General features: G+C 42.2%; 1 long non-coding RNA gene across 3 annotated transcripts in view; it reads left to right on the forward strand.

Annotated features, from left to right (window-relative positions):
* The first annotated feature begins 321 nt into the window (after positions 1–321).
* LOC137477870 (uncharacterized) overlaps positions 322–20,473 on the forward strand; it is a 68,034-nt gene continuing 47,882 nt past the window's right edge. The window contains exons 1-2 of one of the 3 annotated variants that reach the window (XR_011001236.1): positions 328–450; positions 1,240–1,296. This is a non-coding gene — a long non-coding RNA (uncharacterized lncRNA). Of the gene's footprint in view, positions 451–1,239; positions 1,297–7,146; positions 7,279–20,473 lie in introns of those variants that run through there. The other 2 variants (XR_011001240.1, XR_011001237.1) reach the window with 2 other exon arrangements.

The raw sequence follows: 20,473 nt of genomic DNA on the forward strand, positions 1-20,473 counted from the left end.
TCCAACACCCTTTGGAGCATGGATGGCATTTGGATTTGTTCTGTGTAAAACTTAAACACACATTTCAGATGCAGCTTATAGCCAACATTACATGTGTATTTGCTTGGTCAACAATGACCAGTTTTTTTAAAGATTTCATCTTTCACAAGCAGGACTAAGACTTAAAAGGACTGATACTGTTTTCCTGCTTGCTGAGGTTGAAAAGTTACAAACAGGCTGTTGCCTTGTGACTTGGGCATCTGGTGCTGAGGATTAACATCTGAGAATCTGTTTCTCTGACAATCTTAAGTGATTTTGAATTTTTCCCTCCCTCTCTTTTCTCACAGGTCAGTGTCCCAGTGCTGTAGAGAATGCCACCCTGGATTTTGCCTGTTGACCAAATTTATTGCCTTGGCTTGATATTGCAAACCAGAGCTGTATGTCTGCAGCATCCTTCACGTGGCATTCCAGGTGAGTGTTCCTTGGGCCTTGAGAGTAGTTGTGAGTCATCTAAGGAGAGTTCAGATAAAAAAAAAAAAACTCCTGAGTGCAATTGCTGGCTTCAAAGTTTGTTGTTTTCTAATAGAATTCATGTTCCTCAAATTTACCTCTACACAGTGTCTAGCAAAACTGTGTGTGCCACTGAAATTTTCAAGCTAAGGTTAATGAGAGCCTCATAAAAACTTATGCACCAGCTCCTGAGCAGGAAATTTCACCTTCAGAGTCCAGGATAGAAATCATTGCTGTGATGTCTCTATTGAAGAGACAGTATCATTAGTGCATTTTTCTAAGTGCTAGTTCTCTCTAGTGTGCATTACCATTAAAACTTCCAGTACTAAAATCTGTATTACTTTCCTTTTGAAATGAGGTTTCCCTCAGCGCCATGCCTGCTTGCTTGAACTGTGAATAATTGGCTCTGCATGGAGCATATTGTAACCCTCCTCATGGAGGGAGCCACATGAAAATAAGCAGTACCTTCAAGTCTGTTTTGCATACTGTAGCTGGGTGTAATTCCTGAAGCTGGCATTCACTGTTCTGCTGACCCTGATTGCCCCAGGGGGCTCTGGGCAGGTTTTGTGACAGTTTAAACAAATGTAGTGTCAAAGGATAACAGAGGTTGCAGTTGTTATTTCTGTTACACAAGACAGAAGAACAGGAAACTTCTATATAATATATACACTGTTATTAAAATGTGTCCTTCTTTGAAGGACAATCACTCAAGGGCCTGTCCTTATGAAGTTATTAACTCATCATTTTCAGATTATTCTCTGCGGATCCCTGTTGGTCTATTAGCTACTGCTAAGAGATCTGAGAAAAGTAATTAAGAAAGGCAAGAATATTATTATTATTATTATGCTGACATTGGGGGATCCAATGGGATATCCTAAGGGTCTGCAAATCAGCAGAGCAGGAAAAACACCCTGAAACCCACTGAATGAGAATTTCTAGGGAATACATAGGCACACCCTGTGTTTTTTCAGGTCATTCTAATAGGAAATGTTTCATATGCCTCAGCAGATTTCAGATTTTGCAATCCCATCATAGCTTGGAGGCATCTTAAGGGTAGATGTTGTAAAAGGTCACACTAATTTGTATATTCCTGGCAGAAAATAACACTAAATGACTGAAATATTGGCCTGATAACTTATATGAGCTTTTGTGAATAATGAAAACTGCTTTTTTTTTTAGTAATGCTCTTTATAACTGTTCTGCAAAGCACAAGCTTTTCAAACAGGTCCTTGGTGTGTCTGTGGTAAGGATGCATAAAGGGAAGAAACAGTGTCATATGCTCATTTGACATAAATCTACTCTGCTTTAGTGGGGCTTTTTAGTGAAATGTACAGATATTCTCTAGCAGGATTTAACCAGGAGGACTTAAACAGCAACAGGAAATTTTTGATTTCTGTTTGTGTCTTGAGAATGTCTGGAAAGAACGGGTCTTGTAGAAACTTTGGTTACTTCGTGTACTGAAGCAGGGAATGGCAAAGGATCAAGGCTTTGCTGAGCTTGGTTGTGATCTGTGGTGTTGTCTGGCCCCAAAGCAGGTTAGGTGTGAAGGTCTGGAGCTGTGGCTGTGGCATTCCCAGGGGTTGCTGGGAGCAGCCTGGTTATTTCTGCAGACAGTCCATGAGGATCTGCAGCTGGTGTGTCCTGTGGGCATTCCTGGCTGCAGGTGGAAGCAGCATGGCTGTGGCTGCTCCCAATTCAGCGCTGCTCCTGTTAACAAGTGGCAGAAATGGTCTGGACTTCTCCAAATCAGCATCAGTCTCAGCTCCTCTGTGGCCTTGGGAAAAATGTAGATGAAAGTACAGTACACAGAGGAAACATCTGTTTCCAGATTTATAAAAGTCTCCCTCCCCCTGAATTCAAACTCCTTTTGTTCTAGGGAGGCTGAGGAGTTTGTGTAGCCCCAGAGTGTGCTTTACTTGTGCAGCTGAACCCTCCTCTGCTTTGTCCTCTCTGTGTTTGCTGTTCTGCACAGGGCAAATTTGCCAAGAAGCTCAGCTGGGGCTGGGAGTAGCTCCTCTGACTTGGAAAATGCCTCTGAATAAATTATCTACTGTGAAAGAACAATACATATTCTGCCCAAGAGTCAGAAAATGAAACAATAAAGGGTGCTCTTAGAATAGTTCTTAAGAGCCTGGTACCCTGAAGGAAAATGAGACCTCTGGAGGGTGATACAGAGAATCCATTTTAGGAACCTGCCTCTCCTTTCAGTAACTGTACATGGAGGTATCAAACTGAGAATGTCTGAAGTTAAATGGTGTGAATACCTATCAGTGAGCACCTTTCAGGGTGTGGAGAAGCACAGGGACAATTTTTTGATATTTTTTAGGTTATTATCAACTCTTCTTGTTCTCTTCTGAGAGCAAGAGCATTCCCTCGAGCTCAACACTTCTTGCACTGCATGGGCAATGTGAAAGGGCTCTAACATTTCATTTGTTTCCCTCTGTTGTTCTTACATTTGTGTGGCTGGACTCAAGTTTGTTTCCATGCTGAATGTGTGTGCTTCTATTCAAAAAAACCAAGAAATGTTCTGAGGAATGCAAGTACTTGTGGTGAAATTCATATTATTTTATACAGCAAACAAGATTGGATGTTCATAGGAGCATCTTCAGGCCCTGCAGCCAACAGATATGTAGGATTATCAACATGTCCCTGCAAATAACATTTTTTGTAACAAAGCAATACTCACTGATACTGAAAACTCTAAATGAAGATGCTGAAAACAAGATCTTTATTTTGGGCTGTTTAGAAGCCTGCCTCATAGAAAGCCGACTACTGCCAAATGTCATGGGAATTAAACATGTCACTGAAGTGTGTACTGCAAGTTCCTTCATGATGAAGTCTCAGATAAATTGGAAGCATCTCAAACTTACATTTTGGGAAAGCCAAGCAAATTTCAGATGGAAATGAATGAAAATGAATTCAGGGTGTAGAATTAAACCCAGCCTCTAGGGGCACAGCAACTGTGCCTTTTAGGAAATGGCCTCCTGCTCTTTGCATTTTAGCTGTCTGTAATTACTTTTGTGGTTTGATGGTTGTGGAGGAGCTCGACAAGCTGGGAATTGGCAGGTTCAGTGTTGCCTTTATTTACAGTGCTTTTGCCAAGTTATTAAGTCAGCTATAGGAGGTTTTGTCCTGACAAAACTAATCCCTTGGTATGGCCAGACACTGCATTTTCCTTTTAACTTTGCACTACTATTTAAAACTGTTTTGGCTAAGATTTGGATTGGCATGAATTGTCAGCAAACCACCAAAATCAGTATGGATAAGCCAGGTTTTCTCTCCTCCATCTGTCATATTTCATCTTTTCTCACAATGAGCTGTGCAAAGCTGATTATTTCTAGGGCATTCTGCAGCCCTGGCTGACTGGAGTTGCTCCAGTGGGGTTATTTGGGTACTGCCAAAGGGACAGGGAGCAGGAAGTCAGTCCTGCAGGGGGCTTGGAGAAAGCCAGGTGATGTCACAGTACGACACGAAATAACTCAGCATTCACTCAAGATGCAGAAGAAGGGAAAGAAGTTTTATTTCTGACCTCACAATATATAGAATTCTAAAAGTGACAGTGGATTGGAGGGTGAAATTGCCACCTCTCCAACCACAGTGGTCAAACCAACAGTCCATAATTTCTCTCCTCCCACCAAGAAGGATGCAAAACAATCATTATTTACATGAACAGTGTGTGAGAAACTCCAGTAGAAATATGTAAACATCATAAGGCATAGAAAACTTTTAAAAGAACTTTAAAACTTTTAAAAGATCAGGGTGACAAGGTAGCAGCCAGGAGCTTTCAGAGCTGGTTGGATTTGCTTGCCCCATGAATGCTGCAATATCCCACCCTGAGCACTCTGTGTGATCTGCCTGGCTCTACCAGCACTGCCTGGGAAGGAGGAAGAGGAAGGGCAGGTGCAGAATGCCTTAGTGGTGCTGCTGACCTCCAGGATTGCTGAATAACCACCTTGGGGCAGAGATGGGCTTTGGAGAGTGCCCAGGGATACTTTGACACTGAGTGTATTGCAAATGCTAATTGCTGCTATCATTCTTTCTGAAGAAATGGGGGCATGTTTTTATCATTATTCTGTAGGTCCTCATACAATTAGGCCCTGACCTCATCAGAATAATATTTGAATTGGAAACTAGCAAATATCTAACATCCTTACACTGGAATTTTCTCAATTCTATTAACCCTGGATCTATTAAAAACTGGCATTAATGGTGATTCTCTGGCACCAGCAGAATCTAAAAGTGCTTTACACTTTCTGCAAAGTGACTTATAAACTCTGGGATAAAACCTGTAGTAGATGCTGCAGGTGGGCCTCTTGTCCTTTCTGCCATTGATCACAGAATCAGCTGAGCTTCAGATCGAGTCCAAGCTGACTTAGGGAGAGGAGGAACTTGCTGAAGAACTTTCCTGTCCTCAGGACTAAGCAGCCTTCATGAGTTTCACACACACCCAGTCCTGAAGCCTATCCAGGTCCCTCTGGACGGCATCTCTCCCCTCCAGTGTGTCCATCACACCACACCACACAGCTTTGGTCATCAGCAAGCCTGCTGAGGGTGCTCTGATCCCACTGTCAGTGTCACCAGCGAAGATATCAGTGCTGGACCCAGCGCCAATCCCTGAGGAATTGCTCTCCTCTTGGAACTTGAGTCATTGACCACAGCTCTTTGAGTGTGGCCGTGCAGCACCTCATCCACACATCAAATCCAATGTGTGAATTGACACATAGAGGCAACCAGGCCAAGCACCAAGGCCCGGCTGCAGTACAAACAACAAATTTATTTAATTGCCTCGCCAATGCCACCAGGAGGATGAGGGGACACAGGCACGTGGGGACACAGGATCTCTCAGGCTTAGCTCATCCTAGCAATTACTAGTTTTTCCCACACTGCTGTTCTTAGCATTCCCAGCTGCAAGGTCACTTTGAGTGAAAGTACTCCCTGCTCGCCAAATCTTCTGGGTTTAATCCTTTTTGCTAAGCAATGTCTCTCTGGTGTAGACACAAGAACATCAAACGAGACAGTGTCAAATGCTTTGCACAAGCCCAAGTAGATGTCATTAATTGCTTTTCCCTTATCCACTAACACTACAGCTGTGACAGTCTGCCGTGAAATTTGTCAGGTACCACTTGCCCTTGGTGAAGCCATGGTGGCTGTCACCAGTTATGTCCCTATGTGCCTTAGCATGATCTTGTTGGCCCCAAGGTGAGACTGACCAACCTGTAGTTCTCCAGGTTTTCCTTTTTTTCCTTTTTAGAAATAGGGGTTATATTTCCTCTTTTCCAGTCAGAGAGAACTTCACTGAACTGCCATGACTTAAATATGATGACTGTAACTTAGCCACATCCTCTGGCAGTTCCCACAGGACCTGCAGATGCATCTCACCAGATTCCAAAAAAAAATTCCATGATGCAGCTCCCATTAGCTTGGCTTGTATCTCAGTGGTAAACTAGTGTTTAAGAACAAATTCATTTTTGATTGATATTTAAATAACCCACAATTTCATCCCTGACTCTAGAATCTTACACTCTAGGGTAGATTACTTCTATGAATATTTGATCCTCATTTTCTCAGTGAAATAAAGCTTTGTTCATGCAGCTATGAAGCATTATTAGGTGGTAATGGCACACAGAGTGGTCTTCATTAGAGAGCACTGTTAATTACAAATGCCAGGCAATTTGCAGGCCATCTATTCTGACTGTAATCATGATGTGGCTTGCAATACCTGTATCTGAGAGTATTTTCCTCTAACTAGGGCTCAATTCTTTTGACTCAGCAAGAAGCCTCTCTTGATTGTGGAAATAGCTCTTTTGCTCTCTCCATGGGCAAAGAACAAGACAGAAGAGAGGGAAAACTTGGGAAACAGCCAGTGGCAAGCAGGCAGTGAGCCCTAAGTTACTGTGTGGGCCTACACAATAGAGGGAGCATGTCTTGAACACAATACGATTTAAAAATAGGCTTAAAACAGGCCTGTTTGCTGGTGTGCTTTTTGCTCAGTGCAGCATGTGTTAATTAGAGCTTTAGCACAGCTTCTCAGTAAACAGCATTTTCCCTCAAAGAGAGACAAACAAGCAGAGGGGAGATTTTGATGCTGGGAATAAGGTACTATGAATAAGAATCAGCAGCAACGGGTTTAGTTTAAGCTAGACTGGAATTTATTGCAGCTTTATGTTTTTATAAAGGAAACCTGTGTGTCAGCTTCTAGTGGTGACAGGGATGCTGAGAATTGGCAAGTGAGGATAATGTGATAATATAGAGACACCAGGGAGCATGTGTACACAAAAATGCATCTCAGTCAGGCAGAAGGCCATGCTGTGATTTCAGTAAAAAGCTGTGACAGAAAATCAATAGCTTTGAGAAAGGCCCACGGTAAGGCAACAGCATTATCTGTGTGTTCTGCATTCTGCTTCCTCCTTCCTTCCCTTCACAGAGGCAGAGCTGCATGAACTCGTGTTTGAGTTTTGTTAACTCTGTGCCTGAGCGGCTCAAGCAGCGAGGCAATTCAGGAATACAAAGTGTCTGCAAAGCAGGCAGCGGGGATGGAGAACGGGGAGGGATGAGTCAGGCAGGGCACTGGTTTATTGACAGGCTTTGAGTGCCTGGCAGGCAGGCTGGGTGACTGCAGACTCCCACTCCGTGCTTCCATCTCAGCTCTCTTCTGCTCTTCAGAAAAGCTTCCTGCTGTACCTCAGAGCAGCTTCACTCTGCTCTGTGCTTTGATGTGGGCATCAACAGCCAGTCCCTTCTCACGGTTTCCACACAGGGCAGGACATCCTGGCAGGATGATCTGGTCAAGTAGTTCCAGGTTATGGAGTTTATATTAGGCACCAGCTTTTAAAGAGGTTTTCTGGGATGTTTTGGTGGTTTTTTTTTTTTTGTTTTTTTTTTTTTTTTATTTGTTTTGTTCTACTCCAACTCTGTTTTTTTGTCTAAAATGGCAGAGTACAAATTGTTAATGAAAAGTAGAGCAAAGGGTAGACTGCTCAGTATTAGCTGCCATGTGATTTGTAATTGAGTTATTTCAGTTTGTTATGCTGCCTCTGTATTTTGTCCATAGGCATGCAGTACACTCAGAGGGGATGCTGATATTTTGGCAAAAAGGTGCACCAATAACATTCAAAGGGAGTAGACTTTTATTTAAACGCATGTAAAACTGAGTATGATGTAAAGGAAATCTGCAGGAGAGGATGAGTGAAAAGGATAATCTATCATCTGATTGGTAAATAGGGCATTGCTGGGATTGCTTCTTCTTTTTTTTTTATTGAAGATGATACAATGTCTCACTTGTAGATGATGTTCTAAACCCAGGAAATCTCTAAGGTTTCATTATTCTTAAACATTTCCATGTGCTTGGGTATATAAGCATTTTGGAATTGGGAGACCTTTCCCACACTGGCATAGAAAGGTAATGTTAGCAATCCCATATCATTAACTGACAATCTACTTGGTTTCTCTTGCTAACTGATAATACTGAGAAATAGATGATTCTCTAGCACAGAATTAGACTGAAGTGGCAGCAAGGAGAAACTGTGTTCTTTTTGCTGACACTTCTGGTTGCTTCTCACCTCACCCAAGAACTCAATTCTTTCTCTATGCAAAACTCTGAGAACCAGCCATAGACTTGCTCATTAAAAAGAGGTGGTTCTAATTTGATTTTTATCTGTGAAACATTCTTTTTGTCAGAGCTTAATATTTCAATACCCTCAGTGCATAAAAGATTATTCAAAGAGTTACACAGTGAAGAACTCGGAGGAAGGAGAGGGCATTCTCTGGCACCTAGGAAAACCTTCCATAAATAAATACAACATAATGATTGCTTTGTTCTAGGCTATGTACCCTGAAGTTCAGGCAGGTGTTTGTTAGCTGGAAAACATGAGCCAAAGTTTGTTAGGGTTTTGTCCTTTGTGCAGCTCAGCTGCACAAAACACATGAAGTACAAGAAAGCAAGAACATACTATGTATTTAATCATTAAGCTTTCAAGGCTCCTGGGGTTAGCTGGTGTCTTAATTGCCTTCCAGTCATAATTATACCATAGTGTGGGTCACAAGTACTTGGAGAAGTGTTTGAGAAACAGAAACACCTTCACAGTACCAGTAGGGTAGGGCTGGGCCTGGGTGACTGTAAATTACTGATCGGTGCCACATTCAGGTTTGCTTGGGCACAAACTGAGCAACCTTTCCAGTCTCCTAAATGCTCTGAAGTGCTCCAGCATCCCAGATGGGAGACTGGAGCCTGCTGGATCGACTGATCATTTCCTTCCTCAGCCTCCAAACATCACAACTCGCTGCTCTTGAGCAGCCAGGGCATGAGGAAAATTGGAACTTGGGAATATTGTAGCAGGAGAGAACCACTGTGTGGAAAGTCTTCCTCAGAGATGCCACCACCACAGGCTGAATCACAGCCCAGGTCAATCCCAGCTGGAGCAGCCGTGAGACCTTCCTTTGGGAAATGGAGAGCTGAGGATGAAATGCACAGAGGAGCAGCACACAAATCTCTGACTTAACTGGCATGAAAGCCTCAGGGCATTGGAGCATGGCATGCCAGCAGGATTTAGAGGTGGGGAGGCGCTGTGATGGGACATGGCTCCCTAAGGATGCCCACAGTCCCCTTGAAAGTCCCTTGGGTTTGTTTCCCTGGTCTGTGCTTGTTTATTCATGTTAATGGCTGAAAGCAGGGACAACTTCTACTGCATGAAATCAATCATATTTTCTGTGAGCTGTCCTAAAACTTGATTACTTTATTTCTTTTCTTATTTCTCTTATTTTTGGACTCCTAAAAACCCTGCAATTCTTATCATTGTCCCTTGTATCTTTCTGCTTCAGAGTTTTAAAATATCTTGAGATTAATGTGTACTGTATATGTATATACTTGTGTTGTGTTACATTGTTATTCACTTAAATAATACACTTTTGTGCATTTTAAGGCAAATGATTTCTAAACAAGAAATGTCAAGCTGAAATCTGAGGTTGGGTCTTTAATAACAGATTAAGAATCAGTGGCAGTTCTGAAACACTTGTTTTCAAAATAGAAAATGTAACAAAGTGGATTGTGCCCTTGGGGGAAAATTATTTTTGGCAATTTGGTTTCTGCCAGCTCACCAGAAAGCTCTCAGTCAGTGAGCACTTTCCAGAACAGCACTAAATAGCATTGGTAGGAGTTGCAAAATCTTGCACTAATTGGCTTGCCAAGGCCCCAGTTCAGTCAGCAGATTAAACTTGCTTTCGTTAGGTGAGCAGAGCACTTCATTAATACTTAAAAAAGGTGGGTTAGTCTGTTCAGAGACTGCAGGCTGGAAGGGAAAGGCTGTCACTTTTGTAGCTGCAGAACTCCTGAAATCATCTGTGGGGTCTGAGGAAATGTACCTGCTGGCTGGATACCAGCACTGAGCTGCCAGCATCCTTGCTCTGCAGTGGTCACACAGACAGAAGGATCTGCTGAAATTCCCCATCATTTGTGGGTTTCAGCTGTATTGTGAAGGTGGATGCAAACCACAGCACTACCATCCTTGCTGGTTGCTGACATTTAAAAATAGAGGTCAAGAGGTGCATGGGCATTTGCAACAGCTTCTTTTGATGTGCCACCCCCTTTGACTCCACATCCAGAGCAGGTCCAGCACATCCAGGTGGATCTGCCCCAGCACCAGTGGTGTGCAGTCAGGGAGAGGCAGGCATGCCAATCACTCTGCTTTTATTACAGATGTGAGGGTTTCTCAGGAGGTGGAATTTTCAGGTCACTTATGCCAAATTCACCACTTGCATAAGTTAACTGCTGAGCTGCAGTTTTCTGGAACTGTGCTGTCTTTGCTAATTTGATACTCTGCTTCTTGGAGAAAACATAGATTTCCTGTCAAAATTGGCATTATCTATTCAGCAGAACTCACCTTTCTTCCCGATGAGTCACAAATTCTTCTGAGCAAAACAATATCTTCAATGATGTTGCCATCTTATGCTATACATGGCGTGTTTGGGGTGAAATATGTTTTAGGGAAACAAAAAAATAGTCTGCCCCAGGCTTTACCAGTTCCAGGAAGATCCCAGCCAGGAATGTACAGCCAACAGAAAATGGGGCTGTGCTGTTGGCCAGATTGCCTACAGAATTTTGTTTGTGCATGAAGGCACTGCTGGGTCTCAGACACCCTGATGTGCTGCTCAAGTGAAGGACCTGCAGCCACAGCCAATGATCAAATAAGAGTCCCATAACTGAATCCATCCTGGAATATTTGGCTTGACACTGAATTTGCATCATGACAGTGAAAAATGTTGGTTAGAAATCTACACTGCAATGGCAAATCTTTTACCTGCATTCTATTTGCTAAGGGTCATGCAGGGTCTGATTGCAGGAATTGTCAGCTACTTCCTCACATGCAAGAATGGACTTACTGAAGCATATTAATTCATTGCTCTAAGGCAAATCTCTCTCCCTCAGGGTTCAGTGGTGTAGGTCTTTATCCATGCTTTCCAAAAGTTGTTAGATCTAATTACATTATAATCTGCTTAAAATTATCTTTACTTGAAGTCAAGCAGTCAAAAAATAATAAACAGAGTAGTTTTTTATTAGAGAAATCCTGTTGTGTTAAAAAAAACAACTGTCAGGAGCTGGCTGCTTTCAAAGAATTCTTCAGACCAATCATTTGGAATGTTAACTGACCTAACTATAGCTTTCTCATTTCTATGATTTCTTCCTTTTTTGTTTTGAAATACTTAATGTTGATTCATTATGTTGTACCATAAAATGAAATTTAGGATGACAGATTTTCATATGCAGTATGTTTTAAATTATGAAAGGCAGGAATAAGCAGAGGTAAATATATCAAGAAATTTATGATGCTTTTTTTAATTCTTGGGGTTTATATTCTCAGGAATTTTTGAGACCTGGAAGTCGAAGACAATGGCATTCTCTCTGTATCTCTGTAAGCTTCCTTGTCCCAGCTTTTTTGTACTGTAATTTCACTTGTCCTGTCTTTAGTTGTGTTGTTATCTACACACTATTCTGATCCCTGTTTCCTCTGGTTCTCTCTAAATGGCAAAGATCATCTTATTTATTAATATATTTAAAAATTCATAACAGAGCCTGAGGCCTTTAGATTAAAATACTGTGTTTCTAATAGGAGCTTCCTGAATACATTTTAGTTCCTGTCCATGCTGCCATAAACCAATGCACAAGTGCCTAGGATTGCTCACTGGGAATATTAAGAACTTGGTGTGGGTTGTATCTCTTGTACGTGTGATGGGTAGTGACTTTTTGACTTCCCTGCACTGTAACTGCACTGAGTTACATCCCTTGGAAAAGGAGGTGAGCAGACTGCAGAGAAAATATTTGCCCGTTTTCCCCCTTCAGCTTCTGCACGCTTGGCTCACTGGGGTCTCAGAAGGGAGGAGATTGTTCTTCCACAATGAACAGCTTTTGGTGGCTGGGGGGAGAAGCCTGGGAAGTACAGGGCAGGTCAGGAGCACTCAACCAGCAGCCTGAGAGAGACTGAGGTCGTGATGAGAGGAAAGAAGAGCAAAGCCCGTTTGGGAAGAAATGGAAAAAGGATGACCTCTCCATGGGAACCCACAAGTAATTGCTAATCATCACCCAACTAAAGGCTGAGCTGGACCAAGCCTGACTGCAAGGACATAAATGACAGGGCAGAGATTGTTGCTGCATCTCATTTTTCCTTAATATGAGTCATTCTGGGTTCTCCCTCTTAAAATGCCTTTTGGTATTCCTCATTCCTCCGAGATTTTATAAACTCTTGGAATCTCAGGGAGTGTGTGTGGATAGTTTCCCTTAATCTTTGCCTGTTTGTGCCACAGCTGTGTTTTAGTGGCTGCTTGCACAGTGTCTGGTGGGAAAGAAGGGCCCAAGCATTGGTGAATCCATCCAGCCATGGTGTGTGCTGAGGGTCCTGCATGGTGTGAGGTATCTCAGCCACCCTCTCCCAGCCCCACAGGCTTGTCAGACCTGTTCCATTTGGCTAACCCAGCCAGTTCTTCTGATTGAAATAAGAAAGGCTCTTTCAAACAGCTCTGCCAGCAAAAATGAGGTTCCCCCAATTCAGCAACAGCTCTCAGAGAGATGGTGGCAAGAAGCCTGGGGGCTGAGAGTAGTGGATGAACCTCCTTTTTTGTTGTAGCTGATGTTACATCTGCAAACAAAACAATGGTACCAACCAAAAGCATGTCTGGATCACAGAGGTGTCACATATTCCCACTGTTCCTGTGCAGGAGATGCCAGCACCAGTGTGTGTTCAAACCAGCTGTGGGAGAAACAGGTTCAGAGCAAGAGACAGCCTGCCATGATTCTGCAAGTTTGGTTTGAAGCAAAAGGCTTTTGCCCTGTGGATGACTCCTTTGTTTATTGCCAGGCCCTGCACTTGCACATGCAATCAACTCCCTAAAACTTAAATCAAATATTAAAATGAGTGGTTCATAAGTCATTCAAGTGTTAACTTAGCAGAATCTTTTAGCTTGCCCATTTTAACAAACTGTCATCCTGATGCTCCTGGCTTTGACACCTCAGTGACAAGTAATTCCAAAAGATAGATGTGTGAGCCCAGGGACCTTGGAGCACTTAAGTTGCCACTGTAATGTTATAAATATAGAAATTCCCTGTACTAAGTAGCTCTAATGTGATTCACCCCAACACACACAACTCTGCTCCACTGACATCAGAGGATCTGCATGAGGGTGGCTTCAGGGCAGGTTTTAGAGACAGCAAAGGCTGGAGTTGCCCAGGGCACTGGGCTGCCGTCCCTGCCTCAGCTGGGGCAGGGGGAAGAGCTGGGAGAGCAGGACAGGGATGAGCCAGCCATCCCTGCCCACCCCTGCTCAGGAAAGGCTCCCCACGTGGGCTGGGGCATTCCTCAGTACTGATTCCTCCTGCCCTCGCACACAGCTGGAAATGGCACAGTCAGCTTCGCCCCTTTGTGCAGTGGGAGTGGATTCATGGAACCTGAGGGCAGGGAGGAGGGAAAAGGAGTCCATAGGAGAAGCTGGGCTGTTGGATGCCAAAAGGATTATTTTGTCCTGCTTCCCACAGATCTTTTGAAATCTTTATCTTTTTGGGGAGTTTACAGAGTGAAGTCTGTTCAGAGGAGCAAGGAGACAATAACAAGGCATATTTCATCAAATGCGTATGCAATGTGGTGGGAAAACTGAAGAAAATTAGAGGGCTTTTGTATTTATTACAGAAAGAACTCTCTACACCACAGAATGAAGGAGTGATGGTAGCATGTGTTGGGACTCCTGGACTGGAGCACACTAACCAGGGCAGGTGGTGGCTGTGATTGAAGAGGTGTTGGCACAAGTTGTGACACATGTGGTAGCTGCAGCACAAAATCTTCCAGGCACCAGCCACTAGCAGAAGCTGGAGTAGAAGCAATGTTTGTGCGTTTTTTTAGGTGTACAAGCATAAGGCAGTGTACCAGAAAGGCGCCTCCAGTTTCTATCCATTTTTGTAGAGAAAAATTACTGCCAGACCTTACAAACTTTGCCTGGATGTAACGCAAGATGAAACAAAGTCTGCTCTCTACGTGCAGGATGCCAAAGAAAACTGAACATAAGGGACATATTTTAATTAACTGCTACAGTAATTTATTGAGGAAAGTGATTTGTTGATCACTACTCACAGTCTTTAAATAAGAATTTGCTTTCTAAGAGGAATGCTTTTAGTTCAGCCACATTTTATTCCTTTCGGTATAGGAAAAGCTGGGGACCGTTCCACATACGCTCAAGCAGATCTGATGAGGTGCTTGCCACAGTTCTTCCTGCCCTTAAAATTAAAAATTGTTAGCATCTCCTGCTCATATATTTCCAAAATCTCTTTCTAATGCAACTGGGGTGGTGGAAATGTGGATGTCTAGAAAAAGGAAGCTCATAACTGGGTGATGATATCATTTAGACTTACCTAGAGTAATCACTGCTGTTCATGTCATTAAAATAGTTGGGATGATTTTGCCAGTATTTTTGTCTTGTTCTCCATTCTGTAGAATGATGCCAGTTGTAGGTTAAGTGCTTGTATAGATGATGTATTAATATTAATAGGTTATTGAACAGGGATGGATGTTGATCAGACCATTTGTTTCATATGCACTGCTTCAATTATGTTATCACTGTAAGCTTTCCTGTTAATTAGCTTAGGAGTAATTTCCCAACAGATTGTAGGAGCCAGCATGTAATGACTGTTTCTGACATTAAAAAACCTTATTGATGGAAATTATCTACATTGGATATCATCTGGAATAAAATATAGGTATTACAGATATACCTTTTGATCAGCTTGCAATAAATAATGAAAAAAATATTATATCCTGTCACTTTTATTTGGTAAGTTTGCCTAAAATTTACAAAAGTTTGTCTCCATATGCTTGAACAAAATTGACTTGTTTTTTGTTGAGCCAAGGCAAAAAAAGGAGAAATGTTTCTTCAATTTATTCTTAGGAGAAATTATTTTAAAATTATTCTGTGAAAAAGATCTGGATTTGGATGGATTTGAGACAAGAGAAGCCTGCTGTTTATTAGTTACTCTCTGCAAGCTGGCAGTTCTATTACATATGGATTTTGCTAATAGGTGGGTATAATTTTTTTGGGTCACATGGATTGCTTTTTCATGAATTCATGAATTCTGGGGTTTTTGCATTGAATGAGCCTGCAGAGGTTTTCAAATCTGTGACTGGAAGCTTTTCCCAAACAGTTTTCTTCTCAGCTGGAGAAAATTGTGTGTTGCTATTTCAAAGTCTTACTGGCAAGGCACTTTGGTCAGTACAGCATGATTCTCCTCTGCTTTGAAAGACAATTTCTCACCAGATGGGAGCATACTTGTCATTTGAATCTTTTGAGCTCCCTTTGAAATTCTGAGGCAGCTAATTTGCAAAAACCAGGGATGTGCAGCTCCTGTGCATTCAGTGAGCTATTAGAGATTCTCATTTTCGGCTGTCTCCCTCCTGTCTGCGTCACCAGGTTCTCTCTGGATGTGACTGGGGGCTGCTGCTATCTTAATCATGTGAGGAAACTGCTTTTAGCTGGTTTATGTATCAAAAATGTCTCAATGGATTTTCTTATAATTGTTACCTTTTAGAAAATAAAAGAATTAGAAATTACGATTTGTGAAACTCTGCTTTTCCTCTGAAAGATTTTGAATAATCCAATGTAGTAGAAATCACTGTGTAGTTACAGTCTCACAAACAAAAGCCATATTTATAATCTAATAGTTCATGGGGTAGACTTGCTTGAGTTTGCATTATCTGTGTAAAAGACTGGGGTGTGCAAAAACAAACATGAACTTATGGAATTGTATATATTTTTCTCTGGACATCCTAACAAGCCACACATAAATACAATAGTTATCTTCCTAGATACTGACCTGTAAACTTATGATACCTGAGAAGGCATTAGTGATCTTGGTCATCTTAAAGGACTTTTTTGCATCTGTTGCACACTGAGCCTTAGAGTGTGTATAACTAAGTAGGCTCTAGATTATGAGAGGGAGGAGCTCGAATAATGGAAAATTATGCTCGCTCATCCTAAAAGTCAGTGAGACTGGATCCTCCTTTCATTTCCCCCTCACAGCAAACAGAACTTTGTCTTTATCTTGAGGTTCTCTTTCCCTGTGTTGGCCCGGACAATGAAGGAACTTTTCCTAAAACTCCAGACATTCACGTAGCTGATCTTTCAGCAAACCCAAACTGTTGAAATGCAGAGGGAAAGGTGTGAAAGTAAACCATCCCTCTGCAGAAACCCATCCAGATGGATTCCGGGCAAGAGCTGAGGTGTTTGATCGACTCTGAGATCCTGTAGCCCCCTGATATAAATCTCTAAGTCCATCTATATCAAAAGAGATGATCAGAGCACAGTCCTGACAATCCCCTCTTTGAAGGTTTCCCTCCCTTTCTTTTCAGCAAGTTTGAGCTTTTGTCTTCATCTTTCTTTCAATCAGATCTGGAGAAATGGTTTTTCCCCCCCATGGTAGGGTGGCTTTGGTGAAGCAGCACTGTTCTGTGTTAATGGAAACTGGAAAGGTGCTATTTTTCCTTAATTTCATCTGAGTGATTTATCTGTCTGGACACTTGTTGGATCTTTCCAACAATGGCAGCTGATTTATGCAATAAAAACTGAGTTTTATGTCCTTTTACAAAGATCCAGGGATTTGTAAACTCCCCATTGTGCCAGGCCTGTGGTGAAGTGGGGACTTGTTGCTGTGCTGTGTAAACACTGGCTCTCATTGCACACTTCATAACCTTCACACCTAGCTCATAGGAGCCACATTCTCCCCACATTAGAAAGGTGGTAGAGTTTTCAGGAGCTGTAGATTAATTACACAACAACCCTTAATACAATAAATCTAACATGAGTCAAGGAATAAATAATGTCTCAGTGCTCGTGTGCTACTTCAAGTGTAACTGTAGCAGTTATTAATAATAATCATCATAGCACAGCTGTCAGTGGGTACAGAAATGTCTGCAACCTGGAACTTCTCATCCTTGTGACAAGGTGTTGAATTTAATTAGAGAAGCTTTGGGTTTGTTTGTATTTATCTGTTGTGAGAGAAGGTAAAGGAATGAAAAGCAGTGGGAATCCATATGGGATGGTGAACAGGAGCTCTTCTCCTCTGAGCATTGCAGTGGCTTTATTTTGAACGTGTGAAACAGGTGGGGACTGACAACCTTGTGCTCTGTGTTGGTCCAAATCCAGTCTGGGCTTCAAGCTGGTTATTGTAAGCAGCAGCAAGACCAAAGTTCCCCCAAATCTCCTTTTAGCAATCCCAGGCTTTGGTGTAAAACAGGAGGGGGAGGAGGGCTGGTGTTTGTTCACACACAGGCTTTTACTGCTTTTCCACCACTGAGCACACCTGAGGCTTGCACAGAGCAATCTGCATGCAGCCCCACAGCCAGCACTGGCAGAGCTCTTCAGGCCAGTCTGCTGATACCCACCCAGCAGCACCACCTTTGCTGAGCATGTTCAAACAACCTTTTCACATGTGGGGCCTTCAGCTGGGAGAAAAACAATAAAATCGCTTTCAAAAATGTTTGTTCGGTTTCAGTTGGGAAGAAGGTGGAGAAGATGAGAGGGGTTGAAATATTATGGGTTGTCAGAAACTCAGCAGGAACCTCAGAAGGAAGAGAGGACGATGTGGATTGAAGAAACTGGAGCCCTGAGGGCAATCCTCTAAAAATATATTAGAACAGCACTGTCAGTAATAGTATTCTCAAGACATGCAAGTCCTGCACTCTTAATTGAAAAGTGCCAGGGGTAAGGTGCTCACCTTGAAACTCATTATCTATTAAAATAATTTCTTTCATTTTCTACTGCTAAGGACTTGTTTTAAACTGAAGTAAGAGTTGGAGTCTGGAATGCCATTTTCTTGTTGTTCTGAGGGGCAGTTCTTTCAAAGGGAGTAGTAGTATACAGCTAATAGAGCCTGGTTTGTTTAGGGTATATATTTATGGATTACCAATTATTTAGTGCCTCTAAGTTTAATAATATTCCTCTTCTCCTCCCAAAATATGAGAGATTTAATCATGACTCTAGTTTGCGTGTGTGTGTATATATGTAGATATCATTTGTATGTGTGTATGTATATATCATTGCATGTCTCTTTGGGCACTACTGTGGTTTGGGGGCTGCTTTAGGGACCTTGTGCTGAAGTGGCTGAGGTTTAACTAAACAAAGAAGAAGCAGAAAAAGAGAGAACTATAACTTCTCAGAACAGACTGAGAACAGAAGCATAAAAAAAATCAGTAATATATAAAATCAAATGCAGAGTCTTATACAAACCCAAGGCTTATTGAATATGATTATTAGTTACCACATTTTCCTCTGATTATTATGAAATGAGAGAAGATTTTATATTAGGATTAAGAGTCAGGTATTCTATTCTTAAAGTTCAGAGCATGTAATTGAAAAACTAGAAGAAGGACAACCCAGGAGAATTGACTCCCAGGACAGAGATAAGGTCTTCCCTGTCAGTTGAAGGCTGAAGCCCAGGGGATGTGGTGATTATTGAGTAATTCATATCAATCTGTTGCAGAGCAGAAGAGAAAAAGAAATTGAAGACTGGGAGGAGCAGTAGGGTGTTACAGCTTTAAGGCCTACTTTGCTTATCTTTGGGCTCACTGAGTCCAGAGTTCAGTTCAGCAGTTTGTAAAATCAATCTCTCTCTTCCCAGTTCAACTTCAGATCCTTTGGCATCTCTTCATCAGCCCTGTGATTTGGGAATAAGGCCGCCGTGTGTGTCTGAAGACAGCAGCTCGTAGCAGAGTGTTGCTCTGGTTTCTTCTGGGCTCTGTTTGCCCAGTTATCTCAGTCCCACAAAGCAGGAGCTGGGTGACCCTTCTGCAGCTCTGTGCACTGCTGGGAGTGGAAGCACTCATCTGACTGCTGCTCTTGAGACTGGCAAAGTAATTGGCCGGCTCAAACTGGTAAATACTTCTTGCTTCCCAAGCTGTACAGCAGCAACAGGAATTAGTCTGGTCCTGTTTTGGTTTCCCTTCCACCTTGCTAGAAGGCAGGAAGGTAACTGCCCCCCTGTGACATTCACATTCTCTGGACAGAGAGACATAATTCTGTCTCTCAGGAGAAGCACAGAGAGAAGAGAAAACAATCTTTATCTCCGCTCCTTTGTTTTCCCCATGTGGGATGTGGTGTGGAGATTGTTCACCTGCAGTGATTGCTGGGTTGGATTCTGGTGAAGGTTGTTTGGGGACAGTGACCAATGGGATCCAGCTGTGGCTCAGACTTTCAGCAGAGAGTCACGAGTTTGAGTTAGGTAAGTATGTAGAATAGTATAGTATCTCTTTAAATAGTATGTTAATGTAATATAGTATAGTTTTAATAAAGCTCTCCGTCAGCCTTCTGATCTGGAGTCAGACATCATAATTTCTTCCCGCATCTGGGGTCACTTGATTTTACGATACCCCCGCCAAAAGCCATGGGTGCTGAGGCAGGATGCTCCCTCCTTGGTGTGGGGACCAAAACCTGACAGCATCCAGCCATGAGCTCAGCAAGGATGAGGCTGGGGGAAGCCACTGAGTATCTTTGATGCTTTGGTAACACCCCTTATGCAGGCAGACAAACAGCAATAATTGACACTTGAAGCTTATTTTTCCCTCTTGCTTTTCCCATGTTTTCTTCAGTATTTAAGTTGCAAATCCAAAGTTTGTTTTGTTGTTGCTTCTTTCTCTTTTTTTTTTCTTTTTCTTGGTGGTATTGAGTAGTGTTGCAGTGTCTGACTGTGTGAAACAAATGAACAAAAAAGAATCCAGACTCATTCTGGAAGGAAGGGAGATGGCAGCTGCTTGATTTCACCAGTGGGAGCTCCTCTCCAGACTTCATTAATCCTTAATCTTGTCTACCTGGGACAGAAGGAATCACCCAGCTCTTTTAGGAGCACAAAAGTCATGTAATCCATCCTCTGAATATCAGGTGTTGGGATGAGGAAAAGAGTTCATTGCTGGTCCAGAATGTACTGAATTCCACAACAGGTTCTTTCACCTAAGCAGTCTCCGTGTCATGTCCTCAACTGTGTCAGAACTCTCAGGAACAAAGCCTGTCCCTGGCACTGAACTACAGCTCTAGGAACAAGACATTTCTGGAATTGTAAGGTTTATTTCTCCCCAAGTCACTACACTTCTCCATTGTCTTTTTGACCTGTTCATGACAAGAGGAAGTTATTCTTTAAGGCCACTTTCATGAGCAACGTCAAGCTATGCTCACTAGGAGCTACCATTCAGGTCTGTGTTCTGTGACTGCTTTATACTTAAAATCAGTCCTTAGTGTGTCATTTGAAATCTCTTTTTATGCAAAAATTTCCAATATACTTGAAAGCCTTGGAATGACCTGATTTTGTGGGATGTAGCATTGCTTAAGGTAAGCACTAAAGAAAGTTTCAGGCACTTTCTTTGTATCTCTCTAGCTTCTATTCACACCAAAATACTCTATGTAGTTTATGTAGTTTTTTCTGAAAAACAATCTAATTTACTTAAATATTTAAATGAACTTCTGCATGTTT

This window comes from Anomalospiza imberbis, chromosome 8, assembly GCF_031753505.1.
Source record: "Anomalospiza imberbis isolate Cuckoo-Finch-1a 21T00152 chromosome 8, ASM3175350v1, whole genome shotgun sequence".
In the NCBI taxonomy this organism is placed as follows: Eukaryota; Metazoa; Chordata; class Aves; order Passeriformes; family Viduidae; genus Anomalospiza; species Anomalospiza imberbis.